At 37.9% G+C, this 27,356-nt stretch overlaps 20 non-coding genes across 20 annotated transcripts; 18 read left to right on the forward strand and 2 right to left on the reverse strand.

The window, feature by feature from the left end:
• Nucleotides 1-1,634: 1,634 nt before the first annotated feature.
• TRNAD-GUC (transfer RNA aspartic acid (anticodon GUC)) lies at nt 1,635-1,706 on the forward strand. The gene has a single exon. It is a non-coding gene; the product is annotated as a tRNA-Asp (tRNA).
• Nucleotides 1,707-1,797: 91 nt separating this feature from the next.
• Nucleotides 1,798-1,868, forward strand: TRNAG-GCC (transfer RNA glycine (anticodon GCC)). Its single transcript has one exon. It is a non-coding gene; the product is annotated as a tRNA-Gly (tRNA).
• A 1,001-nt stretch (nt 1,869-2,869) lies between these two features.
• Nucleotides 2,870-2,941, forward strand: TRNAD-GUC (transfer RNA aspartic acid (anticodon GUC)). Its single transcript has one exon. It is a non-coding gene; the product is annotated as a tRNA-Asp (tRNA).
• Nucleotides 2,942-3,020: 79 nt separating this feature from the next.
• TRNAG-GCC (transfer RNA glycine (anticodon GCC)) lies at nt 3,021-3,091 on the forward strand. Its single transcript has one exon. It is a non-coding gene; the product is annotated as a tRNA-Gly (tRNA).
• Nucleotides 3,092-7,137: 4,046 nt separating this feature from the next.
• Nucleotides 7,138-7,209, forward strand: TRNAD-GUC (transfer RNA aspartic acid (anticodon GUC)). The gene has a single exon. It is a non-coding gene; the product is annotated as a tRNA-Asp (tRNA).
• Nucleotides 7,210-7,300: 91 nt separating this feature from the next.
• Nucleotides 7,301-7,371, forward strand: TRNAG-GCC (transfer RNA glycine (anticodon GCC)). Its single transcript has one exon. It is a non-coding gene; the product is annotated as a tRNA-Gly (tRNA).
• A 2,669-nt stretch (nt 7,372-10,040) lies between these two features.
• On the forward strand, nt 10,041-10,111 carry TRNAG-GCC (transfer RNA glycine (anticodon GCC)). The gene has a single exon. It is a non-coding gene; the product is annotated as a tRNA-Gly (tRNA).
• Nucleotides 10,112-12,435: 2,324 nt separating this feature from the next.
• Nucleotides 12,436-12,507, forward strand: TRNAD-GUC (transfer RNA aspartic acid (anticodon GUC)). The gene has a single exon. It is a non-coding gene; the product is annotated as a tRNA-Asp (tRNA).
• Nucleotides 12,508-12,596: 89 nt separating this feature from the next.
• TRNAG-GCC (transfer RNA glycine (anticodon GCC)) lies at nt 12,597-12,667 on the forward strand. The gene has a single exon. It is a non-coding gene; the product is annotated as a tRNA-Gly (tRNA).
• A 266-nt stretch (nt 12,668-12,933) lies between these two features.
• TRNAD-GUC (transfer RNA aspartic acid (anticodon GUC)) lies at nt 12,934-13,005 on the forward strand. The gene has a single exon. It is a non-coding gene; the product is annotated as a tRNA-Asp (tRNA).
• An 89-nt stretch (nt 13,006-13,094) lies between these two features.
• Nucleotides 13,095-13,165, forward strand: TRNAG-GCC (transfer RNA glycine (anticodon GCC)). Its single transcript has one exon. It is a non-coding gene; the product is annotated as a tRNA-Gly (tRNA).
• A 2,288-nt stretch (nt 13,166-15,453) lies between these two features.
• Nucleotides 15,454-15,525, forward strand: TRNAD-GUC (transfer RNA aspartic acid (anticodon GUC)). Its single transcript has one exon. It is a non-coding gene; the product is annotated as a tRNA-Asp (tRNA).
• Nucleotides 15,526-15,614: 89 nt separating this feature from the next.
• TRNAG-GCC (transfer RNA glycine (anticodon GCC)) lies at nt 15,615-15,685 on the forward strand. Its single transcript has one exon. It is a non-coding gene; the product is annotated as a tRNA-Gly (tRNA).
• Nucleotides 15,686-18,040: 2,355 nt separating this feature from the next.
• On the forward strand, nt 18,041-18,112 carry TRNAD-GUC (transfer RNA aspartic acid (anticodon GUC)). Its single transcript has one exon. It is a non-coding gene; the product is annotated as a tRNA-Asp (tRNA).
• Nucleotides 18,113-18,204: 92 nt separating this feature from the next.
• Nucleotides 18,205-18,275, forward strand: TRNAG-GCC (transfer RNA glycine (anticodon GCC)). The gene has a single exon. It is a non-coding gene; the product is annotated as a tRNA-Gly (tRNA).
• Nucleotides 18,276-20,486: 2,211 nt separating this feature from the next.
• Nucleotides 20,487-20,558, forward strand: TRNAD-GUC (transfer RNA aspartic acid (anticodon GUC)). Its single transcript has one exon. It is a non-coding gene; the product is annotated as a tRNA-Asp (tRNA).
• Nucleotides 20,559-20,644: 86 nt separating this feature from the next.
• Nucleotides 20,645-20,715, forward strand: TRNAG-GCC (transfer RNA glycine (anticodon GCC)). The gene has a single exon. It is a non-coding gene; the product is annotated as a tRNA-Gly (tRNA).
• Nucleotides 20,716-24,072: 3,357 nt separating this feature from the next.
• Nucleotides 24,073-24,143, reverse strand: TRNAG-GCC (transfer RNA glycine (anticodon GCC)). The gene has a single exon. It is a non-coding gene; the product is annotated as a tRNA-Gly (tRNA).
• A 93-nt stretch (nt 24,144-24,236) lies between these two features.
• Nucleotides 24,237-24,308, reverse strand: TRNAD-GUC (transfer RNA aspartic acid (anticodon GUC)). Its single transcript has one exon. It is a non-coding gene; the product is annotated as a tRNA-Asp (tRNA).
• A 2,968-nt stretch (nt 24,309-27,276) lies between these two features.
• TRNAG-GCC (transfer RNA glycine (anticodon GCC)) lies at nt 27,277-27,347 on the forward strand. The gene has a single exon. It is a non-coding gene; the product is annotated as a tRNA-Gly (tRNA).
• The last annotated feature ends 9 nt before the right edge of the window (nt 27,348-27,356 follow it).

Here is a 27,356-nt window from a genome sequence, read left to right on the forward strand (position 1 = left end):
CTTAGATTTTTTTTTTTTTTTTTTTTTTTTTGCGAGGAACTTTATCAAACGCTTTTCGTAGCTCTAGGAAAATGCAATCGGCCCATCCGCCGCCCCCCTTTTCTTTGTATTATGTCTTGTAGTCATGAGTAAAAGCATGATTTTCCCTATCTAAATCAGATTTGTCTCTGATTCATTATATTGTTATCCTCCAGATATTTTATCCATCTACTTTTTATAACTTTTTCACAGATTTTTGCTATTGTCCTTTACAAGAGAAACCGGTCTGTAATTTGTTGGGTCTTCTTTATTTCCTCCTTTGTACATTGGTAGGATATCAGTATTTTTACAGTCGTCTGGCATTTTTCCTTCTTTGAGCGAACAACTAATTATGTTCTATATTTTGTCTGTTAGTTCTCTCTTTACATTCTTTTAATATCCAATTTGCTATTCATTCTGGGCCATGTGATTTTCTGACATTGAGGTTCGTTATTTGATCCATTATTTCCTTCCGTGTTATTATGATTTCCTTCATGGGTAGGGGGGTTTTCATTTCTCTCCCTTCAACCCGTTGTATTTTTTCTCTAGTGAAAACCGACTTGAAGTGTTTGCACATAATTTCAGCCATTTCGGTATTCTGTGTTTACTTGGTACAGTTTCATATTTCCTGTTTGTTTTTCAGTTTCCCATTTACATATCTATAGAATAGCTTTGTTTGAACTTTACATTTTTCTATTATGTCTTTCTTATAGTTACATTTCTCTTCCCTGCGTATTTTTACATATTCGTTCGTGTGATTAGAATATATTTGCAATTTTTCAGGCTTCCTGTCTTTTCTCCATCTCTTTCAAGCTTTGTCTCTTCTATCTTTCGCTTTGCTGCACATTCTATTAAACCAGTACTTAATATACACCCTTTCCTGTGTTTGCTTTGATACATATATTTCCACTCCTTTATACATCTTCATCAGAATCAACTTATTTTTCTTCCCCTTGTGTTTCTTTTTGTAAAAAATTTCTTCTGTGTTTCTCATTTCTCTTTATATCTCCTCCTCTAATTCTAACTCGAGTAGTATATGGCAACTTCAGAATTGGTACCTTATATTCAATCTTGTCTACTATTTCAGATTTTGACGTATAATTTAAATATAATCTCGATGGTTCTTCTTCATTTCTAAATCTAGTGTTTTCCTTTACCCATTGTGTCATTGTATGTTCCATGGCTGTGTGTGTGTGTGTTCACACTAGTGGTTTTAACAGCGGTGTTTTAATTACAGTGTAAGTCAATGGAGGTATTCACACACAACTGCACATTTTTCTTTGAGTGTGCGGTACTACCGCGGTTTCCGCACAATTCAAACTAATGGCATGAACAAAGCCTTAGTGTCGTATATATAAATTGACGGCAATGGTCTTGTGAATCTCCCACACCTTGTGTGAAAAAGTGTAAGAAATATAGTTGAAGTTGATAAAGATAGATCTTGAACTCAGTCCGAGGATTGAGTGTCAGACACTCAAAGCTGTACTGCCCAATAGAGGTGAGGATGTTGACTGGTTTTGAAAATGTTCAACAGCTTCACTATTCATCTTGGTTCCTCGTGTCTAATATGGTGCGTTCACTTTATATATATATTGATTTCTTTATACTGTATTTATTCCTCGGTAGTATAGTGGTGAGTATCCCCGCCTGTCACGCGGGAGACCGGGGTTCGATTCCCCGCCGGGGAGACAATTATTTTCAAAACAAAAATTACGTCATGTCTTGAGACTCACTCCAGAGGACGTACCAGACACAGTCTCATCACGGATTGCATTCGTTGCATCGGTGGTTCAGTGGTAGAATTCTCGCCTGCCACGCGGGAGGCCCGGGTTCGATTCCCGGCCGATGCAGGTTTATGATAGTATTGGTTGGCAAGGAAATAATTGCGTTTGTGAGACCCGTAAACCATTAACCATAAACCAATTACATTCTAGCAAAATACTGATCCTTGTGGGACTCCACTGCATACCTCTCTCTAAGTAGAAGTCATATCTCTGAGCACCACCCTTATTTTTCTTCCATGCAAAAATCCTCTTCAATTGTTTACCTTATATCCTTCCTATGGTTTCCAGTTTTCTTGGTAGTTTGTGTGAGGAATTTTTTCAAAAGCTTGATGTAGATTTAGGAAAGTGCAATCTGCCCATCGCCCCCCACCCCTTTTTTTATATATATATCTTGTAGTCATGAGTAAAATCGTGATCTTCCCTATAAAAATCCGAATGGTCTCTGTTGCATTGTATCATTATCCTCCAGATGTTTTATCCATCTATTTCTTATAACTGTTTCACAGATACTGTGGTTATAAGGGAAACCCGTCTGTAATTTGCTGGGTCTTCTTTATTTCCTCTTTTGTAAATTGGTAAGATATCAGTATTTCTACAGTCTTCTGACATTTTTCCTTCTTTGAGCGAGCAACTTATCATGTTTTATATTTTGTCTGCTAGTTCTTCTTTACATTCTTTTAATATCCAATTTGCAATTCCGCCTGGGCCGTGTGACTTTCTGACATCGAGGCTCATTATTTGATCTATTCTTTCCCTCCATGTTATTATTATTTCCTTTATAGGGGGGGGAGAGTGGGTTTCACTTCTCTCCCTTCAGCAATGGTCTTGTGAATTTTCCACACCTTGTGTGAAAAATTGTAAGAAATATAGTTGAAGTTGAATAAGCCAGATCTTACGCTCAGTCCGAGGATCGAGTGTTAGACCCTCAAAGCTATACCGCCTGATGGAGGTGAAGATATTGACTGGTTTTGAAAATGTGCAACAGCTTCACTATTCATCTTGGTCCCTCATGTCTAATATGGTGCGTCCAGTCTATATATACACTGCTTTCTTTATACTGTGTTTATTCCTCGGTAGTATAGTGGTGAGTATCCCCGCCTGTCACGCGGGAGACCGGGGTTCGATTCCCCGCCGGGGAGACAATTATTTTCAAAACAAAATTACGTCATGTCTCCAGAGGAAGTACCAGACACAGTCTCATCACAGATTCCATTGGTCGCATCGGTGGTTCAGTGGTAGAATTCTCGCCTGCCACGCGGGAGGCCCGGGTTCGATTCCCGGCCGATGCAGGTCTATAGTAGTATTGGTTGGCAAAGACATAAATGCGTTTGTGACACCCGTAAACCAATAACCGTAAACTAATTACATTTCTAGCAAAATGCTGATACTTGTGGGACTCCACTAAATACCTCTTCCCAAGTAGAAGTCTTATCTCTAAGCACCACCCTCATTTTTCTTTCATGCAAAAAGTTCTCCATACATTTCAATTGTTTACCTTATATCCCTCCTATGGTTTCTAGTTTTCTTAGTAGTTTTTGTGAGAAACTTTATCAAAAGTTTTTTGTAGATCTAGGAAAGTGCAATCGCCCCATCCACCCCACCCCCCCTTTTTAACCATTATTATATCTAGTAGTCATGAGTAAAAGCATGATCTTCCCTATCTAAATTAGATTTGTTGTTGGTTCATTATATTAGTATCCTCCAGATGTTTTATCCATCTACTTTTTATAACTATTTCACAGATTTTAGCTACTGTGGTTATAAGGGAAACCTGTCTGTAATTTGTTGGGTCTTCTTTATTTCCTCTTTTGTAAATTGGCAAGATATCAGTATTTCTACAGTCTTCTAACATGTTTCCTTCTTTGAGCGAGCAGCTTATTATGTTCTATATTTTGTCTGCTAGTTCTTCTCAACATTCTTTTAATATCCAATTTGCTATTCCATCTGGGTCATGTGATTTTCTGACATGGAGGTTCATTATTTGATCCATTATTTCCTTCCGTGTTATTATTATTTCTTTTTTGAGGGGAGGGGGGTTTTCACTTCTCTCCCTTCAGCCTGTTGTCGTATTTTTTGTATAGAGAAAACCGACTTGAAATGTTTGCACATAACTTAAGCCATTTCGGAATCTTGTGTGTATTCTGTGTTTACTTGGCGTAGTTTCACTATATCCTGTTTGATTTTCAGTTTCCCATTTACATATCTATAGAATAGCTTTGGTTGAACCTTATGTTTTTCTAGTAAGCCTTTTTTGTATTTACATTTCTCTTCCCTGCGTATTTTTACATACGTGTTCGTGTGATTAAGATATATTTGCTACTTTTCAGGTTTTCTGTCTTTTCTCCATCTCTTCCAAGCTTTGTCTCTTCTATCCTTCGCTTCACTGCACCTTCTATTAAACCACTATTTAATATACGCCCTTTACTGTTTTTGCTTTGATACATATTTCTCCACTCCTTATTTACACATCTTCATCGGAATGAACTATTTTTCTTTCACTTGTGTTTCTTTTTTGTAGAGTTTTTCAAATTTTCCTTTAAGAAAAAATATCTTAGGTTTCTCAAAGTCCGCTTTGCCATACATCAATCTACCTCTTCTGTGTTTCTCATTTCTCTTTATATATACATCTCCTCTAATTCCAACTCGAGTAGTATTTGGCCACTTCGGAATTGGTGCCCTACATTCAATCTTGTCTACTATTTCAGGTTCTGACGTATATATTAAATCTAGTCTCGATGGTTCTTTATTATTTCTAAATCTAGTGTTTTCCTTTACCCATTGTGTCATTGTATGTTCCATGGCTGTGTGTGTGTGTGTGTGTGTGTGTGTGTGTGTGTGTGTGTGTGTGTGTGTGTGTGTGTGTGTGTGTGTGTGTGTGTGTGTGTGTGTGTGTTTCTGTTTATGTATTTACCTAGTTGTACTATACGGGAGAGGGAGCTATGCATCTAGTTTGTTCTTAAATTCTTGTATGGATTTTACACACACTATTGTTTCATCCAAATCGTGTGTGGGGGGAGGTGTTGCCTACGTATGATTTTGTGTTTGAAAAAGAGTTTTATGTTTTAACATGTGTAAGACTACATCTAAAGAGTTATCAATGTTTTATAAAAAAAAAATGCCTATTATGATAGGCGACTTTTTTTTTCTTTTTTCTTTTTGTGCGTTTACCAAAATTAATAGTAAAAAAAAATCTACACTTTTGGGAAATTTGATTTTTATCACCAACTTCATCATAACTTGATTGGAAAATATACTAGGATCAACAATCTATTTACTAGATATTAGCTATTACCAATGATCAACTATCAACTAATTAACTATTAACTGAATGTTAACAGTTATAATTGCTATATATTTATTTAATATTGTCTATAAAAATATTAGACAATGGCAAAATAGATTAGATTGATGCACACTAACAAATATCATATGAGAAATAGTATTTATTGAATATCTGATTTTTATAAATGAGGCATTAGCTTAGCACATTCATTTCTGTTCCACAAAATTGCTCTTTTTTCAAATTCATAACCTTTAGGCTCTTCTCACACTAGTAGTTTCAACCGCGGTGGTTTAATTACAGTGTGAGTCAATGGAGGCGTTCACACTACCGCGGTTTCCGTGCAATTCAAACTGATGGTGTGAACAAAGCCTTACTGTCGCATATATAATTGACGGCAACAGTCCTGTGAATCTTGCGTGACTGACTTACTCGAATTCTACAACACAGTTATCTCAAATTATGACAAAAGAAACAATATAGATTTAATATATCTAGACATTGCAAAAGCTTTTGATACCGTCCCCCACGAAAAACTACCTACTAAATTAGCTTCACACGGAATACGTGGTAGCCTATTAAGTTGGACTAGTTATTAGTTGAATGATCGATAACAGAGAGTTGTTTTAAGTGGAAAAGCTTCTAGATGGAAAAATGTTACATGTGGAGTTCCTCAGGGTTCCGTTCTTGGACCACTTCTATTCATAGTATATATAAATGATATAGACCATGGACTAAAATCTATGGTTTCCAAATTTGCTGATGATACAAAACTGTACGGAATGGCAAATGATCACTTAAACCAATTAGATATTCAAGAAGATTTAGATAAATTACAGCAATGGTCTAAAAAGTGGCTAATGAAATTTATCACAAGTAAATGCAAGGTAATGCACATACATAAAAATAACAGTAAGTACGATTACAAGTTATTTGGAAATTCATTAACAAAAGTGAATAGTAAAAAGGATCTCGGCGTAATTATCAGTAACGATCTCAAATCATCCAAGCAGTGTATTTCAGCAAATAAGATTCTAGGACTGATTGTGCGATCTTTTGACTTCAAAAATCCATCACTCATGAACAAGCTATATAAATCATTAGTTCGTCTACATTTGGAATATGCTGTTTCCGTATGGTCACCGAATCTCATTAAAGACATTGACAGACTGGAAAAAATACAACGGCGAACCACAAAACTGATTCCAAATATCAAAAATAAATCATACGAAATTCGACTAAAACATATGAACCTGTTTTCCCTAAAAATCGTGGACTCGGAGGTGACTTGATACAGGTCTTTAAAATTCTAAAGGGAATTGACAACATCAAAAGTGACAAAATTTTCACACTGAATGTGAATCCGACAAGAAACAATGGTCTCAAACTGTCCGGAAATATATTCTAATTTGGAAGTGGGTAGAAACAACTTCGCCAACCATGCAATTAATGAATGGAATAAACTTCCTGCAGAAGCAGTACAATGTAGTTTAGTTCGAAGCTTTAAGAATCATTTAGATAAACACCTAAGCAAGATGCTGTAGTGATTATCATTTATCTTATATTATTTATTTTTGTTTTATCATTTGTCAGTTTGATTCTCTCTGATTATTAGTTATATGTCAATTTATTATCATTTACTATTTATCTGTTTGTTTATTATTTAACTATACGTATGCATATATTTATGTATTTTATTTGTTATTTACATTATTACAGTTTTTATTTATTAATTTATTATTATTTTGATTTTCGCATCCGACCTAGATATGGAGCAAAAGGTCTCCTGTCGGTATGCTCCACCTTTGTAATATTTTGTAATCTCCCCTGCCTTGTGTGAAAAAGTGTAAGAAATATAGTTGAAGTTGATCAAGATAGGTCTTGAGCTCAGTCCGAGGATCAACTGCCACACACTCAGGGCAGCACCTCCTAATGGTGGTGAGGATGTTGACTGGTTTTGAAAATGTGCATCAGCTTCACTATTCATCTTGGTCCCTCATGTCTAATATGGTGCGTCCACTCTATATATACACTGCTTTCTTCACCTGTGTTTATTCCTCGGTAGTATAGTGGTGAGTATCCCCGCCTGTCACGCGGGAGACCGGGGTTCGATTCCCCGCCGGGGAGACAATTATTTTCAAAACAAAAATTACGTCATGTCTCGAGACTCACTCCAGAGGATGTACCAGACACAGTCTCGTCACATATTGCATTCGTCGCATCGGTGGTTCAGTGGTAGAATTCTCGCCTGCCACGCGGGAGGCCCGGGTTCGATTCCCGGCCGATGCAGGTTTATGGTGGTATTGGTTGGCAAAGACATAAATGAGTTTGTGAGACCCGTAAACCATTAACCATAAACCAATTATATTCTAGCAAAATAGTGATCCTTGTGGGACTCCACTAAACACCACTTCCCAAGTAGAAGTCTTATCTCTGAGCACCACCCTCATTTTTTTTCCCATCCAAAAAGTCCTCCATTTCAATAGTATCCCTCGGTTAGTTTCCAGTTTTCTTAGAAGTTTTTTGTGAGGAACTTTTTCAAACGCAGTCTTGAGTAAAAGAAGATGAAATTAGTGGTACGTGATCTTCCCAATCTAAATCCGAATTGTCTGTGATTCAGTATATTGTTATCCTCCAGATGTTTTACCAGTCTACTTTTTAGAACGTTTTCACAGATTTTAGCTACTGCGCTTATAAGAGAAACTGGTCTGTAATTTGTTGGGTCTTCTTTATTTCCTCCTTTATAAATTGGTACGATATCAGTATTTTTCCAATCTTCTAGAATTTTCCTTCTTTGAGCATACATACATATATATACCAAATACTTTTTCCCCCTTACACGGGGGTAGTAACAAACTTATTATGATCTATATTTTGTCTGCTAGTTCTTCTTTACATTCTTTTAATATCCAATTTACTATTCCATCTGGGACGTATGATTTTCTGGCATCGAGGTTCATTATTTGTGTGTATTCTGTGTTCCCTTGGCGAGCTTCACTATTTCCTGTTTGTTTTTCAGTTTCCCATTTACATATCTATAGAATAGCTTTGGTTGAACCTTATATTTTACTGTTATGTCTTTGTTATATTTACATTTCTCTTTCATGCGTATTTTTACATATTTGTTCGTGAGATTAAAATATATTTGCCACTTTTCAGGTTTTCTGTCTTTTCTCCATCTCTTCCAAGCTTTGTCTCTTCTATCCTTTGCTTCACTGCACCTTCTATTAAACCATTACTTAATATACGCCCTTTCCTGTTTTTGCTTTGATACATATTTCTCCACTCCTTCTTTACACATCTTCATCGGAATGAACTATTTTTCTTTCACAAGCCTTGTGTTTCTTTTTTGTAGAGTTTTTTCAATTTTCCTTTAAGAAAAAATATCTTAAGTTTCTCAAAGTCCGCTTTGCCATACATCAATCTACCTCTTCTGTGTTTATTATTTCTTTTTATATATACATCTCCTCCTCTAATTCCAACTCAAGTAGTATTTGGCCACTTCGGAATTGGTGCCCTACATTCAATCTTGTCTACTATTTCAGGTTCTGACGTATATATTAAATCTAGTCTCGATGGTTCTTCTTTATTTCTAAATCTAGTGTTTTCCTTTACCATTGTGTCATTGTATGTTCCATGGCTGTGTGTGTGTGTGTGTGTGTGTGTGTGTGTGTGTGTGTGTGTGTGTGTGTGTGTGTGTGTGTGTGTGTGTGTGTGTGTGTGTGTGTGTGTGTGTGTGTGTGTGTGTGTGTGTGTGTTTGTGTGTGTGTGCGTGTGTGTGTCTTTCTGTTTATGTAATTACCTAGTTGTACTATACAAGAGTGGGAGCTATGCATCTAGTTTGTTCTTGAATTCTTGTATGGCTTTTACACACACTATTGTTTCGTCCAAATTATGTGTATGTGGAGGGGTTGTTGTTGTCTTTATATAAATTTTTGTATGAACAAGAGTATTATGTTCTTACATCTGTAATATTACATCTAAAAGAATTACTAAGTTTTTTATAAAAAAAAAATGCCTATTATGATAGGCAATATATATATTTTTTGTGCGCTTACCAAAAATGATAGTAAAAAAGAAATCTACATTTTTGGGAAATTTAATTTCTATCACCAACTTCACCATAACTTGATTAGAAAATATATTAGAATCAACAATTTATTTACTGAATATTAGCTGTTATCAATGATCAACTATACACTAATTAACTAAATAATAGTTATGATAACTATATATTTACCTAATATTGTCTATAAAAATGCTAGACAATGGCAAAAAGATTAGATTGATACACACTAACAAATATCATATGAGAAATAGTATTTATTGAATATATAATTTTCACAAATTAGGCATTATCTTAACACATTCATTTTTGTTCCACAAAATTGCTCTTTTTCAAATTCATAAATTTTTTGGTCTGTTCACACTTGTGGTTTTAACCGTGGCGTTTTAATTATAGTGTAAGTCATTGGAGCCATTCACACACAACCGCACATTTTTCTTTGGGTATGCGGTACTATCGCTGTTTCCGGGCGATTTAAACTGATGGTGTGAACAAAGCTTTATAGTCGCATATATAAACAGACGCCAATGGTCCTGTGAATCTCCCACACCTTGTGTGAAAAAGTTTAAGAAATACAGTTGAAGCTGATAGAGATACATCTTGAACTCAGTCCGAGGATCGAGTGTCAGACCCTCAGGGCTGCACTGCCTGATGGAGGTGAGGATGGTCCCCCAGGACTAATATGGTCCGTCCACTCTATATATACATTGCTTTCATTACATTTCATTTATTCCTCGGAAGTATAGTGGTGAGTATCCCCGCCTGTCACGCGGGAGACCGGGGTTCGATTCCCCGCCGGAGAGACAATTATTTTCAAAAGAACATAATTACATCATAAATCGAGATTCACTCAAAAGGATGCACAAGAAGCCATACCAATCCCCACATCGACGCATCGGTGGTTCAGTGGTAGAATTCTCGCCTGCCACGCGGGAGGCCCGGGTTCGATTCCCGGCCGATGCAGGTTTATGTTAATATTGGTTGCCAAAGACATAAATGCGTTTGTGAGACCCGTAAACCATTAACTATAAACCAATTACATTATAACAAAATACTGATCCTTGTGGGACTCCACTAAATACCTCTTCCCAAGTAGAATTTTTGTCTCTGAGCTCCAGCCTCATTTTTCTTCCATGCAAAAAGTCCTCCATCCATTTCAATAGTTTACCTTGTATCCCTCCTATGGCTTCCAGTTTTCTTAGGTATTTTTTGTAAGGAACTTTTTCAAACGTAGTCTTGAGTACAAGAAGATAAAATTAGTGGTACGTGATCTTCCCAATCTAAATCCGAATTGTCTGTGATTCAGTATATTGTTATCCTCCAGATGTTTTACCCATCTACTTTTTGTAACCTTTTCACAGAGTTTACCTACTGTGCTTATAAGAGAAACCGGTCTGTAATTTGTTGGGTCTTCTTTATTTCCTCCTTTATAAATTGGTACAATATCAGTATTTTTACAGTCTTCTGGCATTGTTCCTTCTTTGAGCGAGCAACTTATTATGTTCTATATTTTGTCTGCTAGTTCTCTCTCTACATTCTTTTGATATCCAATTTGCTATTCCATCTGGGACGTGTGATTTTCTGACATGGAGGTTCATTATTTGATCTATTCTTTCCTACCGTGTTATTATTATTTCTTTCATGGGGGGAGGAGATGGGGTTTCACTTCTCTCCCCTCAGCCCGTTGTTGTATTTTTTCTCTGGAGAAAACCGACTTGAAGTGTTTGCACATAATTTCAGCCATTTCGGTATCTTGTATGTGTTCTGTGCTCCCTTGGCGTAGTTTCATTATTTCCTGTTTGATTTTCAGTTTCCCATATACTTATCTGTGGAATAGCTTTGGTTGAACCTTACATTTTTCTATTTTGTCTTTTTTATAGTTACATTTTTCTTCCCTGCGTATTTTTGTATATTTGTTCCTGTAATTGAAAAATATTTGCCACTTTTCAGGTTTTTTGTCTTTTCTCCATCTATTTTTCTTCCACTTCTGTTTCTTTTTTGTAAAAAAAAAAAAATTCACAGCTTCCTTTAAGAAAAAATATGATAAGTTTCTCAAGTCCGCTTTGCCATACTTCTTCTAAGTTTACTCTTCTAATTCTAACTCGAGTAGTATATGGCCACTTTGCTATTGGTGTCTTGTATTCAATCTTATCTACTTTTTCAGGTTTTGACGTGTATATTAAATCTAGTCTCGATGGTTCTTCTTTATTTTTAAATCTAGTGTTTTCCTTTACCCATTTTGTCATTGTGTGTTCCATGGCTATGTGCGTGTGTGTGTGTGTGTGTGTGTGTATGTGTGCGTGTGCGTGTGCGTGTGTGTGTGTGTGTCTGTGTGTGTGTGTGTGTGTGTGTGTGTGTGTGTGTGTGTGTGTGTGTGTGTGTGTGTGTGTGTGTGTGTGTGTGTGTGTGTGTGTGTGTGTGTGTGTGTGTGTGTGTGTGTGTGTGTGTGTGTGTGTGTGTGTGTGTGTGTGTGTGTGTGTGTGTTTCGTCTATGTAGAAATTTGTGTATGAAGAGTTTTATGTTCTTACATAGGTAAGATTACATCTAGAAGAATTACTACATTTTCATTAAAAAGAAAACATCTATTAATTTCTATCAATGACCTTACCATAATTTGATTAGAAAATATATCAAGATCAACAATTTATTTACTATATATTAGCTATTATCAATGATCAGCTATCAACTAATTAAATTTTAACAAAATATTAACAGTTATAATTGCTACATATTTATTAAATATTGTCTATAGAAATATTAGACAGTGGCAAAATAGATTATATTGATGCAAATATCATATGAGAAATAGTAGTTATTGAGTATATAATGTCTAAATATGAGGAATTAACTTAACATATTCATATCTTTTACCCAAACCTACTCTTTTTCAAATTCATAACCTTTAGGCTCTGTTCATACTAGTGGTTTCAACCGCGGCGTTTTAATTACAGTGGAAGTCAATGGAGGTATTCACACACAACTGCACATTTTTCTTTGAGTATGCGGTACTACCGCGGTTTCCGCGCGATTCAAACTGATGGTGTGAACAAAGCCTTATAGTCGCAGATATAAATTAACGGCAAAGGTCCTGTGAATCCCTCACACCTTGGGTGAATAAGTGTAAGAAATATAGTTGAAATTGATACAGATAGATCTTGAACTCAGTCCGAGGATCGAGTGTCAGACCCTCAGGGCTGCACTGCCTGATGGAGATGAGGATGGTCTCTCAGGTCTAATACGGTGCGTCCACTCTATATATACATTGCTTTCATTCAACTGTATTTATTCCTCGGTAGTATAGTGGTGAGTATCCCCGCCTGTCACGCGGGAGACCGGGGTTCGATTCCCCGCCGGGGAGACAATTATTTTCAAAAGAAAATAATTACATCATACATCGAGATCCACTCCTAAGGATGGACAAGACACCGTGCCATCGTGAACACCGACGCATCGGTGGTTCAGTGGTAGAATTCTCGCCTGCCACGCGGGAGGCCCGGGTTCGATTCCCGGCCGATGCAGGTTTATGTTAATACTGGTTGCCAAAGACATAAATGTACTTGTGAGACCCGTAAACCATTAACCATAAACCAATTACATTCTAGCAAAATACTGATCCTTGTGGGACTCCACTAAATATCTCTTCCCAAGTAGAATTTTTGTCTCCGAGGTCCAGCCTCATTTTTCTTCCATGCAAAAAGTCCTCCATCCATTTCAATAGTTTACCTTGTATCCCTCCTATGGCTTCCACTCTATATATACATTGCTTTCATTAACTTGTTTTTATTCCTCGGTAGTATAGTGGTGAGTATCCCCGCCTGTCACGCGGGAGACCGGGGTTCGATTCCCCGCCGGGGAGACAATTATTTTCAAAAGAACATCATTACATCATACATCGAGATCCACTCCTAAGAATGGACAAGACACCGTGTCATCATGACAACCGACGCATCGGTGGTTCAGTGGTAGAATTCTCGCCTGCCACGCGGGAGGCCCGGGTTCGATTCCCGGCCGATGCAGGTTTATGTTAATATTGGTTGCCAAAGACATAAATGCACTTGTGAGACCCGTAAACCATAAACCATAAACCAATTACATTCTAGCAAAATACTGATCCTTGTGGGACTCCACTAAATACCTCTTCCCAAGTAGAATTTTTGTCTCTGAGCTCCAGCCTAATTTTTCTTCCATGCAAAAAGTCCTCCATCCATTTCAATAGTTTACCTTGTATCTCTCCTATGGCTTCCAGTTTCTTAGGTATTTTTTGTGAGGAACTTTTTCAAACGTAGTCTTGAGTACAAGAAGATAAAATTAGTGGTACGTGATCTTCCCAATCTAAATCCGAATTGTCTGTGATTCAGTATCTTGTTATCCTTCAGATGTTTTATCCATCTACTTTTTGTAACTTTTTCGAAGATTTTAGCCACTGTGCTTATATGAGAAACTGGTGTGTAATTTGTTAGGTCTTCTTTATTTCCTCCTTTATAAATTGGTACGATATCAGTATTTTTACAGTCTTCTGGCATTTTTTCTTCTTTGAGCGAGCAACTTATTGTGTTCTATATTTTGTCTGCTAGTTCTCTCTCTACATTCTTTTGATATCCAATTTGCTATTCCATCTGGGCCGTATGATTTTCTGACATGGAGGTTCATTAGTTGATCTATTCTTTCTTTTCGTGTTATTATTATTTCCTTCATGGGGGGGAGAGGGGTTTTCGCTTCTCTCCCCTCAGCCCGTTGTTGTATTTTTTCTCTAGAGAAAACCGACTTGAAGTGTTTGCACATAATTTCAGCCATTTCGGTATCTTGTATGTATTCTGTGCTCCCTTGGCGTAGTTTCATTATTTCCTGTTTGATTTTCAGTTTCCCATATACTTATCTGTGGAATAGCTTTGGTTGAACCTTACATTTTTCTATTTTGTCTTTTTTATAGTTACATTTTTCTTCCCTGCGTATTTTTACATATTTGTTCCTGTAATTGACAAATATTTGCCACTTTTCAGGTTTTCTGTCTTTTCTCCATCTATTTTTCTGCCACTTGTGTTTCTTTTTTGTAAAAAAAATTCCCAGTTTCCTTTAAGCAAAAATATTTTAAGTTTCTCAAAGTCCGCTTTGCCATACATCAGTCTACTTCTTCTGAGTTTCTCATTTCTCTTTATATTTCCTCTTCTAATTCTAACTCGTGTAGCATATGGCCACTTCGATATTGGTGTCTTGTATCCAATCTTATCTACCTTTTCAGGTTTTGACGTATATATTAAATCTAGTCTCGATGGTTCTTCTTTATTTTTAAATCTAGTGTTTTCCTTTACCCCTTGTGTCATTGTGTGTTCCATGGATGTGTGCGTGTGTGTGTGTGTGTGTGTGTGTGTGTATGTGTGTGTGTGTGTGTGTGTGTGTGTGTGTGTGTGTGTGTGTGTGTGTGTGTGTGTGTGTGTGTGTGTGCGTGTGTGTGCGTGTGTGTTTTGTCTATGTAGAAATTTGTGTATGAACAAGAGTTTTATGTTCTTACATAGGTAAGATTACATCTAGAAGAATTACTTCATTTTCATAAAAAAAAATCTATTATGATAGGCGACATTTTTTGGTGTGTTTACCAAAAATAATAGTAAAAAAAATCTACACTTTAGGGAAATTTAATTTCTATCAACGACCTTACCATAATTTGCTTAGAAAATATATCAAGATCAACCATTTATTTACTATATATTAGCTATCATCAATGATCAGCTATCAACTAATTAAGTATTAACTAAATATCAACAGTTATAACTGCTACATATTTATTAAATATTGTCTATAGAAATATAAGACAGTGGCAAAATAGATTAGATTGAAGCAAATATCAATAGTAGTTATTGAGTATAGAATGTCTAAATATGAGGAATCACCTTAACATATTCATATATTTTACCCAAACCTACTCCTTTTCAAATTCATAACCTTTAGGCTCTGTTCATACTAGTGGTATCAACCGCGGCGTTTTAATTACAGTGTAAGTCAATGGAGGTATTCACACACAATTGCACATTTTTCTTTGAGTATGCGGTACTACCGCGGTTTCCGCGCGATTCAAACTGATGGTGTGAACAAAGCCTTATAGTCGCATATATAAATCCCTCACACCGTGTGTGAAAAAGTGTAAGAAATATAGTTGAAATTGATACAGATAGATCTTGAACTCAGTCCGAGGATCGAGTGTCAGACCCTCAGGGCTGCACTGCCTGATGGAGGTGCGGATGGTCTCTCAGGTCTAATATGGTGCGTCCACTCTATATATACATTGCTTTCATTCAATTGTATTTATTCCTCGGTAGTATAGTGGTGAGTATCCCCGCCTGTCACGCGGGAGACCGGGGTTCGATTCCCCGCCGGGGAGACAATTATTTTCAAAAGAACATCATTACATCATACATCGAGATCCTCTCCTAAGGATGGACAAGACACCGTGTCATCGTGAACACCGACGCATCGGTGGTTCAGTGGTAGAATTCTCGCCTGCCACGCGGGAGGCCCGGGTTCGATTCCCGGCCGATGCAGGTTTATGTTAATGTTGGTTGGCAAAGACATAAATGCGTTTGTGAGACCCGTAAACCATTGACTACAAGCCAATTACATTATAGCAAAATAGTGATCCTTGTGGGACTCCACTGAATACCTCTTCCCAAGTAGAAGTCTTATCTTTGAGGACCACCCTCATTTTTTTTTTTTTTTTTTTTTTTTATGCAAAAAGTCCTCCATCCATTTCAATAGTTTACCTTGTAGCCCTCCTATGGCTTCCAGTTTTCTTAGTTTTTTTTTTTTTTTTTTTTTTTTTTGTGAGGAACCTTTTCAAACGTAGTCCTGAGTAAAAAAAAAAGATCAAATCAGTGGTACGTGATCTTCCCAATCTAAATCCGAATTGTCTGTGATTCAGTATATTATCCTCTAGATGTTTTATCCATCTACTTTTATAACTTTTTCGAAGATTTTAGCTTCTGTGCTCATAAGAGAAACCGGTCTGTAATTTGTTGGGTCTTCTTTATTTCCTCCTTTATATATTGGTACGATATCAGTATTTTTCCAGTCTTCTAGAATTTTTTATCTTTGACCATAGATACATATATATACCAAAGGCTTTTCCCCCTTAAACGGGGGTAGCAACAAACTTATTATGGTCTATATTTTGTCTGCTAGTTCTTCTTTAAATTCTTTTAATATCCAATTTGCTATTCCATCTGGGCCGTATGATTTTCTGGCATGTAGGTTCATTAGTTGATCTATTCTTTCCTTCCGTGTTATTATTATTTCCTTCATGGGGGCGAGAGGAGGTTTCACTTATCTCCCCTCAACCCGTTGTTGTATTTTTTCTCTAGAGAAAACCGACTTGAAGTGTTTGCACATAATTTCAGCCATTTCGGTATCTTGTGTGTATTCTGTACTCCCTTGACGTAGTTTCACTATTTCCTGTTTGATTTTCAGTTTCCCATTTACATATCTATAGAATAACTTTGGTTGAGCCTTATATTTTTTTATGTCTTTCTTAAAGTTACAATTTTCTTCCCTGTGTATTTTTACATATTCGTTCCTGTGATTGAAATATATTTGCCTCTTTTTAAGTTTCCTGTCTTTTCTCCATCTCTTCCAAGTTTTGTCCCTTCCATCCTTTGCTTCACTGCACCTTCTATTAAACCAACACTTGATATACACCATTCCCTGCTTTAGCTTGTAGTACATATTCCTCCACTCCTTGTTTATACACCTTTATCGGAATCAACTAATTTTCTTCCCTTGTGTTTCTTTTTTTGTAGAATTTTTCCCAGTTTCCTTTAAGAAAAAATATCTTAAGTTTCTCAAAGTCCGTTTTACCAAACATCAATCTACCTTCTCTGTGTTTCTCATTTATCTTTATATATATTTGTTCCTCTAATTCTAAAATGAGTAGTATATGGCCACTTCGCAATTGGTGTCCTGTATTCAATCTTATATACTATTTCAGGTTCTGACGTATATATTAAATCTAGTCTCGATGGTTCTTCATTATTTCTAAATCTAGTGTTTTCCTTTACCCATTGTGTCATTGTATGTTCCATGGCTGTGTGTGTGTGTGTGTGTATTCACTTGGTCTTTGGATCACGTGTTGGACTCGTGATCGACAGCTATTTCCCTCCCGGAAGAGAGCTCAGAGCTCGTAGGTCCGATCTATGGGTAATGCTATGACTTTTCACACACACACACCCAACTCCCCGCCCACGAGAGTCAGAGTAATGACCCGAAGCACAGCAGTACCGAAATAATTTCCCTGGGCAGGATTCGAACCAGGAGCTGCGGGCCACATTCGTGGCAGCTCAGCGTCCTACCAACTGCGCCACCGAGTCGCATATGTGTGTATGTGTGTGTGTGTGTGTGTGTATGTGTGTGTGAGTTTGTACTATACGGGAGAGGAAGCTGTGCTCGTAGTTCAGTTCGAAGCTTTAAGAATCATTTAGATAAACACCTAAGCAAGATGCTGTAATGACTATCATTTATTTTATACTGTTTATTTATTTATTTTGATGTCATTTGTCCTTTGTTTATTATTTGCTTGATTCTCATTTATTATTAGTTATATGTCAATTTATTACTATTTACTATTTACCTGTTTGTTTATTATCTAACTATACCTATTCATTTATTTATGTATTTTATCTTATCTACATTATTACAGTTTTTATTTATTCATTTATATATTCATCATTATTATGATTTTTTCGCATCCGACCTAAATATGGACCAAAAGGTCTCCTGTCGGCATGCTCCACCTTTATAATCCTTTGAGCTCAGTCTGAGGATCGAGTGTCAGATCGTCAGGGCTGCACCTCCTGATGGAAGTGAGGATGTTGAGTCGTTTTGAAAATACGCAACATTTTCATTATTCCTCGGTAGTATAGTGGTGAGTATCCCCGCCTGTCACGCGGGAGACCGGGGTTCGATTCCCCGCCGGGGAGACAATTATTTTAAAAAGAAAAAATTACGTCATATCTTGAGACTCACCCCAGAGGATGTACCAGAAGCATTCTGATGACTAAGTGCATTCGTGGCATCGGTGGTTCAGTGGTAGAATTCTCGCCTGCCACGCGGGAGGCCCGGGTTCGATTCCCGGCCGATGCAGATTTATGTTAGTATTTGTTGGCAAAGAAATAAATACATTTGTAAGACCCGAAAATCATTCACCATAAACCAATAACATTCTATCAAAATACTATGTTTTAATACTGCAACATCGACCTACCAATCCAATTCCTTTTATATATATTCTTATTGTTTCACAAATTTTATTCAACCAATTTAATTGAATTGTCTTACAATTATTTTCGACACATAGCATTACCATAGTTAAGTCGCACTCTCTTTGTCTTTCTCTATCACTCCAATTTGTCTAAGAAATTGTCTTAATTAATTTTGCTTTCATGAAGTTCTATCTGCATCGTATCTATGAATTACCTTTCTGCATTTACTTCTCTCGGTTAGAAATTGAGTACATCATATTTCCTTTGATGTTGCTGTTGTTTTGCTTAATTCTATGAATCCATATACTAACTCTATAACCATATATACGATAAGTCACATGCCTGACACATGGTCCATATACATGCAAGAAGATGTCAACAGGCATTGGCGCATTTCAGTACTTCCAATCTTGCTAACTTCGACATCAAAATCGTAAACCCCTGACTCAAACATACGACACACATCACAACATCGACCAAAGGAAATCTACCGAAACATGTACATATTGCCGCGAGAAACATACAGACCACTTCTTATACCTACCAAACTACACTATCATGACTATAAACCATACATCAAGTCAAGACACATTTACTAATACTAACTTGATCCATTATACCACAAGTTACTGACAAATATTATTGTAGAAAGACAAAACTACTAGAGGATAAGCAACTTTAGAGGGAGCATCTTAGGATTCTCCCTATACAGGATTACATACTCACACTATAAATACCTCAGTATGGGCATGTGTGTGTGTGTGTGTGTGTGTGTGTGTGTGTGGGTGTGGGTGTGGGTGCGTGGGTGGGTGTGTGTATGTGTGTGTGTGTGTGTTTGTGTGCGTGTGTGTGTATTCACTTGGTCTTTGGATCACGTGTTGGACTCGTGATCGACAGCTATTTCCCTCCTGGAAGAGAGCTCAGAGCTCGTAGGTCCGATCTATGGGTAATGCTCTGACCTTGCACACACACACACCCCCAACTCCCCGCCCACGAGAGTTGGAGTAACACCCCTCAGCGCTGCGATACTGATATTATTTCAGCCCCGGGCGAGCGTCGAACCCGGACCTCCGTAGTGGCAGGCCAGAGCTCTAACCACAGCGCCATGAGAGGTGTGTATGTGTGTGTGTGAATGTGTTTGCAATGTTAATAATAATATACAGCCTACAGAATTATAAAATCATAAAATAGAACAGGGAAAAGATGTTGTTACACGCATTAAAAGAAAAAAGTACACAAAACAGTAAACTAAGGAATAGCCGTGTTGTACAACATTGTTATTCCTTGTTATTTATTAGGTCCACAAATGCCGGTATGGGGCTCTTCTTATACTGGTCGGTGCGGGCTCTGATCGGCTTGACGGTATTGTGGTGACGCACCTCTCGCCGTGGTGGTGGTGCTGGGGGGAGTAGCAGGTCCCGGTGCCGAGGATGTTTCACTAGGGTGACCGCAAACGACCTCAGAGTCTGAAGGTAACGGTCGGCAAGAGTTGGGAGTCCGAGTGTGGAGAGAGCGTACCGATAGGTGGTTTATTCGTTGCCAAGAATTGTGCGACAGGCTCGTTTCTGTACTTTCTCCGGGTGTCGCTGCTGCGTGACTGTAAGTGAAGGGGCCCAGGACGGTGATGCATACATCAACTTGGGCAAAATGAAGGAAGTGTAGATGGTTTTGAGATCTTCAGCCTGTGCCCCTAATGATCTCAGGCGAAAAAAAACATATACATCTTGTAGTAGGATGCCCTGACGGTGTTAGCGGTGTGTGTGTGTGTGTGTGTGTGTGTGTGTGTGTGTGTGTGTGTGTGTGTGTGTGTGTGTGTGTGTGTGTGTGTGATTTACCATGGTCTTGGATCGCGTATTGGACTCGTGATCTACATTTATTAACCTTCCGGATGAGAGCTCAGAGCTCGTATGAGCAATCTATGGGTAACACTGTGACCTTACACGCACACACACCCCTAATTCCCTGCCCACAGGAGTTAGAGTCACATCCCGCAGCGAAGCGGTACTGAAATTATTTCAGCCTTGGGCGGGAGTCATATCTAAAATGGTCCGTCCACACTATAATTACACTGCTTTCTTCATCTAGCATTTATTCCTCGGTAGTATAGTGGTGAGTATCCCCGCCTGTCACGCGGGAGACCGGGGTTCGATTCCCCGCCGGGGAGACAATTATTTTCAAAACAAAAATTACATCATGTCTCGAGACTCATTCCAGAGGATTTACCACAGCCTCATCACTTAACCCTTCATCGCATCGGTGGTTCAGTGGTAGAATTCTCGCCTGCCACGCGGGAGGCCCGGGTTCGATTCCCGGCCGATGCAGGCTTATGGTAATATTGGTTAGCAAAGACATAAATGCATTTGTGTGACCAGTAAATCATTAACCGTAAACCAATTACATTCTAGCAAAATGCGATGTCTTGATATTGCAACACCGACCAATCAATCCACCTCTTTTTACATAATTTAATTATCTCACAACTTTTATTCAACCAATTTTCTTTGAATTGTCTTACGAATATTCTCTCATGATTAAGTCGCACTCTGTCTCTCTGAATAACTCCAGTTTGCTTAAGAAATTGTCTTAGTTAATTTTACTTTCATGAAGTTGTATCAGCATCTTCCATGAATTATCTTTCTGCACTTCCCTCTCTTCGTTAAAAATTAAGTACATCATATTTCCTTTGTAGTTGCTGTTGTTTTGCTTAATTCTATGCATCCATATACTAACTCTATAACCATATATACGATATATCACATGCCTGACACATGATTCACATACATGCAAGATGGTGTCGACAGGCACTGTTGCCTTTCAGTACCTCCTATCTTGCTAACCTCCAGATTTCCAAATCGTAAACACCTGACTCAACGTACGACACACATCATGACATCGACCAAAGGAAATCTACCGAAACATGTACATATTGTCGCAAGAAACATACAGACCATTCCTTATACCTACCAAACTACACAATCATGACTATAAACCATACATCAAGTCAAGACACATTTACTAATACTAACTTGATCCATTATACCACAACTTACTGATAGATATTATTGTAGAAAGACAAAAATTTTAGAAAATAAGCAACCTCACCCAAAAATGTGATGCAGCCGTTTCTGTGTATCTAAACAATGCGACTGTTACATTAGGGGGACTTACCCCTAGAGCAGTGGTTCTAAACCTGGGGTACCTGTACCCCCAAGGGGGTACGAAACCTTAAGCCTGGGGGCACGAGACATGATAACCAGTGCGATGGTACTGTATATTTACAATGAGAAAGCAAAGCAAGGTTTGTATCACTCATCCTTTTCATATATTTGCATTGTATTTGTATTGGATGGGGGTACGAGGAAATTTTCTGAGATATCAAGGGGTACTAAGGGCACTGGAGGCACTGGAGGCACAGGAGGGAGCATCTTAGGACTCCCTATACATGATTGCATCCCCACACTTAAAATACCTCAGTATGGGCGTGTGTATGTATGTGTGTGTGTGTGTGTGTGTGTGTGTGTGTGTGTGTGTGTGTGTGTGTGTGTGTGTGTGTGTGTGTGTGTGTGTGTGTGTGTGTACTGTCTAGGTAGAAATTTGTGTATAAAGAAGAGTTTTATGTTCTTACATAAGTAAAATTACATTTAGAAGAATTAATAGATCTTAAACTACTTAGTAAAATAGGCGATTTTTTTTTTCTTTTTTTACCAAAAGTAATAGTAAAAAAAAAATCTACATTTTTGGGAAATCTAATTTCTATCACCTATCTCACCATAATGTGATTAGAAAATATACCAAGATCAACAATATATTTACTAAATTAGATATTATTAATTATCAACTATCAACTAATTAGATTTTAACTGAATATTAACATTTATAATTGCTATATATCTATTTAATATTGTTTATAAAAAAAGTATTAGGCAATGACAGAATGGATTAGATTGATACAAACTAACAAATATCATACGGTAAATAGTAATTATTGAATATATAATGTCTAAAAATAAAAAATTACATTAACACATTAATTTCGGTTCCACAAAATTGCTCTTTTTCAAATTCATAACCTTTAGGCTCTGTTCACGCTAGTTTAATTACAATGTAAGTCAATTAGATGATGAGAGCAGGTAAGACACCAGGGTTGGATGTATGCTATGCAGAATGTCTGAAAAAAGGAGGTACAGTGATGGTGGACTGGCTGGTGAGGTTATTCAATGTTTGTTTAAGAGAGGGTAGAGTGCCGGAGGACTGGAGGAGTGCCTGTATAGTTCCACTTTACAAGGGAAAAGGGGACAAGTGTAAGTGTAGTAGTTTCAAAGGGATCAGCTTCTTAAGTGTAGTTGGGAAGGCTTATGGGAGGGTTTTGATTGAGAGGATTAGAAGAGGATCAGTGGGAGTAATCGGTGAGGAATAATGCGGGTTTAGGACAGGTAGGAGTTGTGTAGACCAGATTTTTGGGGTAAGACAGATATGGGAAAAAACTATAGGAAAAGGTAAGGATGTTTTTTCACTTTTATGGATCTAGAGAAGGCTAATGACAGGGTAGACAGGAAGGCACTGTGGGAGGTATTGCAGATATATGGGATAGGAAGAAAGCTGTTAAGAATAGTCAAGAGTTTTTACGAGAGTAGTAGAGCTTGTGTTAGGATTAGAAATGGAGAGAGCGAGTGGTTTGAGGTAAAGGAGGGACTTCGTCAGGGATGTGTATGTCGGCCTGGATGTTTAATTTATACATGAATGGGGTGGTGCGAGAGGTGAATGCAAGGGTTGTGGGTCAGGGATGGGGGATGGTTAAAGGATATGGAGAAAAGTGGGAGATAAGCCAGTTGTTGTTTACTGACGACACTGCGATTGTAGCAGGATCAGAGGAGGAATTTAGGTAGTGGCAGAGTTTGAGGTGTGCGAAAGAAGGAAGTTGAAGATAAATGTGGGTGAAAGTAAGGTGATGAGATATACAAGGGGAGAAAGTGGCAGCAGATTGGAAGTGAGTATTAAGGGAGAGAGACTGCAGGAAGTGGATAGTTGTAGAAACTTGGGTGCGAATGTGCCAGGAAAGGGAGGAGTGGGGGTGGAGGTAGAATGCAAATTGAGAGGAAGCGAGTAAATGCCTTGGGGGACTAAAAAGTGTAATGAGAAATAGACATTTGGGAATGGGTGCTAAGAGGAGATTGTATGAAGGAGTGATTGTGACGACAGTACTGTACGAGGCAGAAACATGGAACATAAGAGAGGAAGAGTTTGAATGTCTTTGGGATGAAATGCCTGAGAAATATGATAGGGATGACTAGGCTGGATAGAGTGAGAAATGAGGAGGAGAGAAGAAGAACAGGGGTGGAAAGGTACTTGGAAGATAGGGTTGATGAAATAATATTGGGATGGTTTGGACACGTGGAAAGAATGACTGAAGAAATATTAGTAAAAGAGGTGTGAAAGGCAGAGGTGGAAGGAGTGAACATAAGGGGTCGATCTAGGATGAGATGGATGGATAGGGTAAAAGGGGCATTGGGAAAGAAGGGAATGTCTGTTGAGGAAGTACGGGAGAGGACAGGAGATAAAGGTGAATGGAGAATGGTTGTGTATGAATGATTCTTTTTTTAATACAATTAGTTTATGGTTAATGGATTACGGGTCTTACAAATACATTTATGTCTTTACCAACCAATAGTAACATAACTTGCATCGGCCGGGAATCGAACCCGGGCCTCCCGCGTGGCAGGCGAGAATTCTACCACTGAACCACCGATGCAATAGATATTCCTTATGATAACACGGTGTCTGTTACATCCTCTGGAGTGAGTTTCGAGACATGACGTAATTATTTTCTTCTGAAAATAATTGTCTCCCCGGCGGGGAATCGAACCCCGGTCTCCCGCGTGACAGGCGGGGATACTCACCACTATACTACCGAGGAATAGATATGACTAGAAGAAAGCAGTGTATATTTAGAGTGGACGGACCATATTAGACATAAGGGACCAAGATGAATACTGAAATATGGCAGTAGACAAGATGCAGTGATGACCCGTCATCCAGTAGGTGCCAAGATAAGAGGGAAGGAAGAGGGCTAGGGGAGTGAAGTATGTAGGTGATGGAATGGGTGGGAATGGTTTCTATGTTTGTTTGTTTTTTTGTTTGTTTTTTTACCTCCCTTGTAAGGGAGAAAAAGCCTTTGATATATATATATACATATATAAATATATATATATATATATATATATATGTATATATGTATATATGTATGTATTTTTGGCAAACCCACAAAAATCCACATACATAAAGGCACAGAAAAGATTAAGATCAAGAAAGGAGTACGACAAGGCGCTACTATCTCACCCAAATTATTTACAACTTGCTTGGAAGAAATTTTCAAAAGGTTTAGTTGGGAAAAGAAAGATTTGAAGATTAATGGCGAATATTTGAACCACCTAAGATTTGCGGATGACATTATTCTTATTTCAGAAAGAGCAGAAGACTTGAAAGATATGCTAAGTGATCTGAACAAGGAAAGTCTCAAATTAGGTTTAAAAATTAATAAGTCCAAAACCAAAGTAATGTTTAACACGAAAGTTCAAAGTAAAGAGATTACAATCGATGGTGAGAGTCTTGAAGAAGCTGAAGGGTATAATTATTTAGACCAGAGGGTGAAAGTGACAATAGATCATGATAATAAAATAAGAAGACGTATTACAATTGGTTCGAAAGTGTTTGATAAATATTATAAAATGCTGAGAGGCTCTCTACCTTTATGTTTGAAACGTAAAATTTACAATCAATGCATTCTGCCAGCAATAATCTATGGGTGTGAGATTTGGAAACTGACGAAGGCGATGGAAACAAAGCTAAGGACTTCACAGAGGAGAATGGAGAGATCAATGATGGGAATAATTCTGAGAGACCGAAAGAGAGCAAATTGAGTGAGAGAGCAGACTAGAGTGAAGGATATTGTAGAGGCGGTGAAAGAGACGAAGTGGAATTGGGCAGGTAAGTTAGTGCGAACGACTGATAAGCGATGGAGTAAGTGTGTTACTGAGTGGACACCGCGAAATGGGAAGCGTGGAAGAGGGAGACCAGACAGGAGGTGGAGAGACGAGATTGAGAATTTTGCAGGAATGACGTGGCAGAGGTTGGCGCGGTCGTATGAATCATGGAATACTATGAAGGCGACCTTTGTTCAGCAGTGGACTCAGGAGCTGATTTGATTGAATTACATTCTAGCAAAATACAATGTCTTGATACTGCAACACCGACCTAAAAATCCAATTTCTTTTATATATTTCTTATTGTCTCACAAATTTTATTTTACCAATTTTCATTCTATTGCATTATCATAGTCGCACTCTCTTTGTTTCTCTGAATCACTCCAATTTCCTTAAGAATTTTTTTAGTTAATTTTGATTTCATGAAATTGTATCTGTATCGTATCTATGATTATCTTTCTGCATTTCCTTTTGTTCGTTAAAAATTTAGTACATCATATTTCTTTTTTTAACCTAACTATATGGATCCATATACTAAGTCTATAACCATATATACGATATGTTACATGCCTGCCACATGATTCACATACATGCAAAAAAGTGTCAACAGGCACTGGCGCCTTTCAGTAACTCCAATCTTGCTCACCTTCACATCCAAATCGTAAACACCTGACACAAACATACGACACACAGCACAACATCGTCCAAAGGAAAGCTACCGAAACATGTAAATATTCCCGCGAGACACATACAAACCACTCCTTTTGGGTTCATTCATGAGATTTCCATATCTTGGTGATTATCGATTTATTTAGATTCCACTATGTCCTGCGCGACATTCATCTCTCTGTAACTACTTCAGTTTGTAAATTGCTTGCCGCCATTAGGCGTAATAAATTTATCAAATCAAATCAACAAACCACTCCTTATACCTACCAAACTACACAATCATGACTATAAACCATACATCAAGTCAAAACACATTTACTAATACGAACTTGACCCATTGTACCACAACTTACTGACAAATGTAATTGTAGAAAGACAAAAATATTAGAGGATAAGCAACTTCACGCAGAAATGTGATGCAACCGTTTCTGTGTATCTAAACCCTGACCGCATGTAAAATCAGTTTACTTTTATCTTATAAATAAAGGAGACGAACTCACCAAAAACCTATTTCTCTTCTCACAGTAGCATTGCTGCAATACTGTATATATATATATATATATATATATATATATATATATATATATATATATATATATATATATATATATATATATATACATATATATATATTAAGGGGACTCTCCCTTAGAGGGAGCACCTTAGGACTCTCCCTATACAGAATTACATTCCCGCACTGTAAATACCTCAGTATGGGCATGTGTGTTTGTGTGTGTGTGTGTGTGTGTGTGTGTGTGTGTGTGTGTGTGTGTGTGTGTGTGTGTGTGTGTGTGTGTGTGTGTGTGTGTGTGTGTGTGTTGTCTATGTATGAATCTCCCACACCTTGTGTGAAAAAGTGTACGAAATATAGTTGAAGCTGATGAAGATAGATCCTGAGCTCAGCCCAGGGATCGGGTGTCAGACCATCAGTGCTGCACATCCTGATAGAGGTGGGGACATTGACTGGTTTTAAATATGTGGAACATTTTCACTATTCGTCTTTGTCCCTCGTGTCTGATATGGTCCATCCACTTTGTAAATACACTGCTTTCATGAGGCTATGTCTATTCCTCGGTAGTATAGTGGTGAGTATCCCCGCCTGTCACGCGGGAGACCGGGGTCCGATTCCCCGCCGGGGAGACAATTATTTTCAGAAGAAAATAATTACGTCATGTCTTGAGACTCACTCCAGATGATGTAACAGACACCGTATTATCATTAGAAAGATCTATCGCATCGGTGGTTCAGTGGTAGAATTCTCGCCTGCCACGCGGGAGGCCCGGGTTCGATTCCCGGCCGATGCAAGTTTATGT

Source organism: Oratosquilla oratoria, chromosome 10, assembly GCF_046742065.1.
Source record: "Oratosquilla oratoria isolate Oo_2021 chromosome 10, ASM4674206v1, whole genome shotgun sequence".
Lineage (NCBI taxonomy): Eukaryota > Metazoa > Arthropoda > Malacostraca > Stomatopoda > Squillidae > Oratosquilla > Oratosquilla oratoria.